The sequence below is a fragment of the Eulemur rufifrons genome, chromosome 2, assembly GCF_041146395.1.
Source record: "Eulemur rufifrons isolate Redbay chromosome 2, OSU_ERuf_1, whole genome shotgun sequence".
NCBI classification, from domain to species: Eukaryota; Metazoa; Chordata; class Mammalia; order Primates; family Lemuridae; genus Eulemur; species Eulemur rufifrons.
This window is the reverse complement of record NC_090984.1, coordinates 21,987,274-21,994,631: the sequence shown is the minus strand read 5'-3', so window position 1 is coordinate 21,994,631 and position 7,358 is coordinate 21,987,274. Positions and strand designations below refer to the sequence as shown.

Genomic DNA, 7,358 nt, shown 5'->3' with positions numbered 1-7,358 from the left:
TGCCTTGCCCAGGTTCCCGTTGTGCCCCCTGCTATTTATGACAACACAATTGTAATCGTCAGTTTATTCTGTGTCTCCCTAAAATTGGGAGCTCTTGGAGAGCAGGAGTTGTCCTGTTCCTTACAGAACCCAGCAAGACATTCTAAGCTTGTACCGACAAAAAAAGGTGTGTGGGGGGCGGGGGGGGGGGGGGGAGCTGTTCCTTTCTGTGCAAGACACAGAACCCAGGAGCCTAAAAGCAAAGACTGATAAATTTGTAGAAAAATAGATAGTTCCGCTGAGCAATATCCCAAAGGCAAGTTCAAAAGGAATATCACACTGGGGAAATTACAGCTCATATAACAAGTTCTCCTAACATATAGAGTTATGCTATAAATCGATTAGAAAAATACCAAGAACACATATACAAAAAAGTAAGCAGAGGATAAAAAACACACACAGAGAGAGACAAAAAAACAAGCACACAAAGGGCCTTAAACATAAATAGCTACTCAGCCACGTGCATGAGCAGAGTGGTACAAATCAAACTACACTGACATGAAAGGTTTTGCCTATTAGATTGACAAGGGTGTGGAGAATTGGCACCTTTGTACATTACTGGTAGGAGTGTAAATTGATGCAACCTCTTTGGAGAACACTCTAGAAGTATCTATCAGAATTACATATGTACCTTACCCTTTGACCCAGCAATTCTTCAGGGATTCGTCCCACAGATACACACATGTATATGACATTATGTCTGAACAGACTGTTTATTGCAGCATTGGATATGGTACTAGAAGACTGGAAACACCCTCACTATCTGACCCCCATGGATTGGGTAAACAAATTAGGATTTATTCATATACTGGAACACTACACAGTCATAAAACAGTTACAAGGAAGCTCTTCATGTGCTAATTTGGGAAGATTTCTGAGGTACGTTGTTAAACAGAAAAAGCAAGGTGCAGAACAATGTGTATCACATGCTAGCTTGTGGGTAAAAAAATAGGGGTAGGGGGAGAAAAGGAGCATATATTCACATTGGCTTATGTATGCATCAAATACCTATTGAAAAATAAACAAGAAAACTGTCTACTGTTTGCCTCTTGGCCGGGGAACTGGGTGGCCAAGGAACAAAGGTGGGAGGCAGATTTCATTTTAAAGTCTTGAGCCAGATGAATATATTATCAACCACAAAATCAATAAACATATTTTTGAAACAGAGTTTTCCTCTATCACCCTGGCTCAGAGTTCAGTGATGTCATCACAACCGTGCAGCTTCAAACTCCTGGGCTCAAGCGATCCTCCTGCCTCAGCCTCCCAAGTAGCTGGGACTACAGGCGTGCACCACCACACCTGGCTATTTTTTCTATTTTTAGTAGAGATGGGGTCTTGCTCTTGCTCAGGCTGGTCTCAAACTCCTGACCTCAAGCGATTCTCCTGCCTCAGCCTCCCAGAGTGCTTGGATTACAGGCATGAGCCACCACACCTGGCCTAAACATTTTTAAAAGAGTTCCTTCTGCCCTTTATCCAGAAGTTCTTAAAAATGACTTTTTAGGGAATTAGTGCAAATTAAAAGAAAATAAAGACTTGGCAGGGGCACCTGGAGATTTTTGTCAGGGTCTTTGGAGTAGAAATGGGTCTGCTTTTCTTGTCACTAGCTAACAGAAGAAGATGCCTTTTGAGGACCCTTGTGGGTTTTTTTTTTTTTCCCTTTGATACAGAGTCTCACTCTGTCGCCCTGGCTAGAATGCAGTGGCGTCATCACAGCTCACTGCAACCTCAAACTCCTGGACTCAAGCAATCCTCCTGCCTCAGCCTCCCGAGTAGCTGGGACTACAGGCACACGTGACACTTTGTGTGTTCTTAATAAGCCTTTGAGACCCCTGACCTCAGGGAGTTTATGGTCTTATGGGGAAAAGACTCAAAGCTATAAAACAATTTAAATGACAGCAAGAACAAAAGTGAGGCCGTGTAACATGGACTCTAAGAGCTGCACTTCAGGATGGAGAAGCAGTCAGGGTGGGCTGGCTGGAGGGAGCGGAACTCAGGCTGGGACTTCCTGGAGGACCAAGGTAGCTAAAAGCAGATACGAAGGATGAAGACGTGCTGCCCCGTGCTGGATGTAGGAACGTAGACTCCACGTGCTGGGGCAGTCAGGAGCTATTCAGCAGGGGAGGCACACGCTGAATGTGGAGTGTGGTCAAAGTCAGTGGGGTGGACAGACTGGGGGATTAGAAGCCGACTGGGAGGAAGCCGGGACACTGAGATAGGAAATCCAGGCTGTGCTGAAGGCCTTGGCCACACCTGAGGTTCTTACAAAAGGAAGTGACAAAAGTGACAATGTAAAGAAAAATCAGCATGATTAGAAACTGTAAGAACCACTGTCCTAGTGGCTAGTGGGGGGAGGGGGGACTAAATGACAATTGTGTGCGAGTTGGTGCAAGATTTATTAACCGTGCCCAGTCCCACCCACTGAGAAGTTCTGCTTTGCTCGCCATGGTTTTTCCTCTTTCCTAACCTCACAGGATTGTCCAGGCTGCCCTCGTGGTTCCTGGGCATTCTGTGGTGCGGAATTAGACAGATCGAGGCACAGAACCGGGAACATGGGAAGGCGGGAGAAGGAGTCTTACTTTTGAGGTCAGTCCCAGAATCTCCTTGGTTGTGGCAAATTCTGGTAACAGGTAAAGGGGGAGTGAAATTAAAGCAAGGAGCAAAGAGACTCAGTTGAGTACAAACTAAAGGGCTGAGAGGAGCTCCAGCAGAGGAGGAGGCAGCAGAGCTGTGCAGAACAGCCAGGGGTTGGGATGCAACCGGGGCTGTCTGTAGTCCTGGCACAGCAAGGGGTACAAGAAGGATGGGGACGAGGAATAGAGGGAGTTTTGAGGAATGTTGCTGAGGATTGTGAGTTGGACACACTTTTATGTTCTTCAAGAGACCCAAGGCCGGGCGCAGTGGCTCACCCCTGTGTTCTCAGCACATTGGGAGGCTGTAGTGGGAGGACTGCTTGAGCCCAGGAGTTTGAGACCAGCCTGAGCAACATACCAAGATCCTGTCTCTACCAAACAAAAAAAAAAAAAGAAAGAAAGAAAGAAAAGAGAGAGAGATTGAGAGAGAGGCCCAAGTCAAGATTGGGTTTCCTTTAAATTCCTTTGCCAGTGTGTACTGGTCTGAGTGCGACTGAGCAGGACTGAACTACGTGGATCCCGAGATTATATGTGGGTTACGTGTATGTGCTACATGTTCTCTGCGTTGCCAAGAGTTTCCTTGATCTCATTTCACCCTCATAACACAACAGCTTCATGATAGAGTCAACTAGTATGTATATATCAATAATAACTCTGTTTTATAGATGGGAAATTGAGGGTCACAGCCAGTGCAGGGTGTTAGGGTTTCTCTTTCTGCTCTACGGCTACCTCCAAACAGGCTCCTGCACCGGGCTCATTAGCATTTCCCTCCCTGGGGTCAGTTCAAACACCCCTTCCGCCAGGCACCAACTGTGCCAGATAACCTGTTTTTTCAGTCCTAACTAAATAGCTGTTTCATTACCTTTCCCTCCCCATACCTTCCTTTGTACATATATTGTGGTTTCTAGGGCAGCATGAAATTCCTAAGTGTCATGCAACTGCCTCCGAACAAAGAGCCCTGGAGGCAACCCTGGTGACTGACAAGTTGTTTACACTGAGAGCTTCCTGGTGGAACCAAATATTCTACAATATTCAAGCCAGGTTTGGTACCACCTGGGGCAAGGCAATGGGAAAGATCAGGCCAGAAGAACTGCCAGTTGTCTCATAGCAAAGGAATGTTGGGAGCAGTCGGGTGTGAGGGCAAGAGGCAGAGATTGGAGCTTCAGGGTCTGTGCAGGACATACAGCTAATCCAGGTGGGATCTGGGAGCATGTCATCCCCTTGCTGCAATAGCTTGGTCTCATGGTGGCTTTATCTGCAGAGATTTCATGGTGACCTTTTGCCTACTGGCCCAGATAGTGAGTCGCTGGGGATTGGAGGCCCAGCAGACTCCCTTTTGGGCCTCTGGATTCCTGGAAAAGGAAGGAGAGTTCAAAGTTGCCTTCTATCTGCGTGGGCAAATTAGGTGAAGGTGAAGGGTCACCAGCTGTAGAGATGGACTTGGAAGCAGCCAGCATGGGCTGAAACGCATGGATGCACGCAGAGACGTAGAGGCTAGGACCTCCCTCATGGCTTGCAGGGGAGCTGAAGGGTGGGGCTGAAGATCATTTCTTGCTCTTGGGACAGATCATGGCCAGGCCCTGGCTTGGGAGCTCATGTGTCACCTGGAACTTCTGAAAATGGCTCTCTTGGTAGGAGAGAAGTCAAGCTCTGGTGCACCACTCTTGGGGGAAATTGGCCTGATGGGGATGAGGGAAAGAAGGCTGTGGAAGGGAACTCATGTTTGTGTGGCTCCTGGCCTGCGCCAGACACTGTACTCTGCACACCTTGTCTCATTTAAGACTCCTAACCATCCTTCAACATAGGCATTGTTGTCCCCATTAAAAAAATAAGAACGCATGCCAGGCATCTGAAGGTTGTGATCCTTTTGGGGCCCCTGCTGCCCAACATCTGCAGGAGAAGAGCCAGCGTGTTGAAGGGCATACAAAAACCAGGCTGGGCCGGGCGCGGTGGCTCACGCCTGTAATCCTAGCACTCTGGGAGGCTGAGGCGGGTGGATCGCTCGAGGTCAGGAGTTCAAGACCAGCCTGAACAAGAGTGAGACCTCGTCTCTACTAAAAATAGAAATAAATTATATGGACAACTAAAATATATATATACAAAAAATTAGCCGGGCATGGTGGCACATGCCTGTAGTCCTAGCTACTCGGGAGGCTGAGGCAGTAGGATCGCTTAAGCCCAGGAGTTTGAGGTTGCTGTGAGCTAGACTGACGCCACGGCACTCACTCTAGCCCGGGCAACAGAGTGAGACTCTGTCTCAAAAAAAAAACAAAAAAACCCAGGCTGGATGAGTAGGGAAGAGCAGCCTCAGGGGGACAAGAATGTATCCTAGACCTCTGAGGAATGTCCTGGAGGCAAAGTTCAATCCCATAGAAGGAAAATGTCCTGACATTCAGAGCTTATGAAAAATGGGGGAGCTATTGAGATAGCGAGCCTCCCGCTCTGGGGATGTTTGAGCAGATGCTGGAGGACCAGAGATGTGAAGAGGGCCCCTGCTCAGCTTAATGGGTGGCCGAGGGTCAGTCCTCAGCACTGCTTGAGCATCTGTGGTGTGCTCCCTCCCTCCCACCTCTGAGCTGAAGATGCAACACACATGTCCCCAAAACACAGGGTCTTGGACATCACAAATGGTGAGGGCTGACCCTTGCTAGCTGATAAAAATAACACCTCCCTTTTCATGAGAAACAATGGAAGCAAGAAGGCAGTGAGATTACATACTCAAAATGCTGAAAAAAACTCCGTCAACCAACAATTTTATATTCAGCAAAACTAGCTTTCAAAAAGGAAAATGAAATATAGACATTTCCAGATAAAAATAAAGAGAATTCATTGCTACCAGACCTACATTACAAGACATGCTAAAGGAAATTTTTCAGGATTTAAGCAAGTAACCCCAACAGTAACTCAAAACCATATGAAAAAACAGAGTGCTGGTAAAGGTAATTATGAAATTATTATTATTTTATTACTCAAAAAACTTCATTTTTTATTTAGCTTTCTGAATCTGTGCTTTTTGCCTTCGACACTTTCATAACAATTGTCTGCTCCTCAATAAGGAAAGCATGCTCGATGCTGTCATGAACACATCTGGCACACATGGAACCACCAGAGGCTCTGCTGACGTGTCTTTTTGTTTTAGACAATCTCATAAGAACTGTAGCTCTCACAGCACGAACCCCTCCCTTGAAGTCTGCCTGGCACGTGCCACATGCAGATTCTGGTGCTTTCCCAACCTTCTTGGTATAAAAGTAAACAATTCTATTACCAGGCGTTTAGGACAACCTAGTTTTGTTAGAGGTTGTATTGTAGGAAAGCCTAGGACAGTATGTCCAACACTGGACCATTCTGAGTGCTCTAGACAGTGTCCCCAGAAGGGAATGAAATAATAAAAGACAGTATAAGTGCTTATTTCTTCTTCTTTCTTCTGTTAACTGATTTAAAAAACAATTGTATAAAAAATATGTTTATTGCATTATTAGGTCTGTAACATACAGAAATGTAATATATTTAACAATAACAGCACATAATACATGTTCAAAAACAGGTAGCCGCTGTTGCTGTTATTATTGGCTGGACTGTTTCTCAAAATAGGGCACACAGGTGGACTGTAGGAACTCCAGGAAGGGATGTTTCATTTCATACTCACAAATTTTTAAAGGGATATTAAAATACATATATAAGCATTTTGAAAATAATGACCATTTACTTCTGTATCCAGAAATATGCAGGCTAGTTAAATAGAGAAATCCCTCCCTAAAAATGCTGAATAAAACATCAGAAACATGTATGTGAAAGCACAGATGAACTGGCATTAAATAAAGGAACCATTCAGAGCCAGAATAACAAGACAGCACGATCTCATGGGGTAAGTGTGCACTGCAGCCCGGCTCCCTGGGCTGTGAATGGCCAGAACATCAGGCACCTCCTGGGCTCCACGTCAGTCCTCTTGGTCTCAGCTCAGATTCCAGCCACTGCTGAGAGGATGAGTTTCATGTGACTTCAACCAGCTTCATGCAGGTGTCGCCTTGTCTTGAGCACGTGGGGCTGCCTTTCCCTGCCTGAGTCTCTCTGGCTCCACAGTGTGGGAAACTCTTGGGAATCTCTTGGACCCTCACACATTTGTAGACACATGTTCAGGGGAGTTAATGTCTGTGGGGCCACTCTTGACCAATGGGGACCCAAGCAAATAAAAGTTTCTTCTTTTCATATCCCATCTCATAAGGTGCCTCAGAAAATCATGTGAAAATCAAGCATCTGCCTTGATAAGGCCACCTTGTGCAGGCTTTTCCTCTTTCTCTGTTCACTCTCTCCATCTCTCACTCCTGCTTCCTGGGATTACTTCCCAAATTGAGTACACACAAGCCTTTCCTGAGGCTCTGCTTTTAGGGGAACCTAAACAAAACAGGGAAGAGGAGAAAAGGCCCGAGGTCTGGTCCTGGGAGGTAGGTTATCCATCCTCCCTTCCAAATTTGAGACTTCTCAAAAGTCAATGCCCTAGGGCAGAAACGGGAAAAAAAATCAACTCAGCCACAGAAGACTTTCCTATATCCACTTCGCTTTGGCTGGAGAAAGAACACAGGGTAAAATGAAGTCCAGAAATTCCTAACAAAAGCCAAAATTCATGCAGAGAAAAGCCCAAAATTATATTCCCTGTGTGACTGGAAAAATCCTACGTTAAAAAAAAAATTT

At 45.9% G+C, this 7,358-nt stretch overlaps 1 pseudogene; it reads right to left on the bottom strand.

Annotated features, from left to right (window-relative positions):
* Window positions 1-5,659: 5,659 nt before the first annotated feature.
* LOC138397719 (large ribosomal subunit protein eL34-like) lies at window positions 5,660-6,013 on the bottom strand (annotated as a pseudogene).
* Between the last annotated feature and the right edge of the window lie 1,345 nt (window positions 6,014-7,358).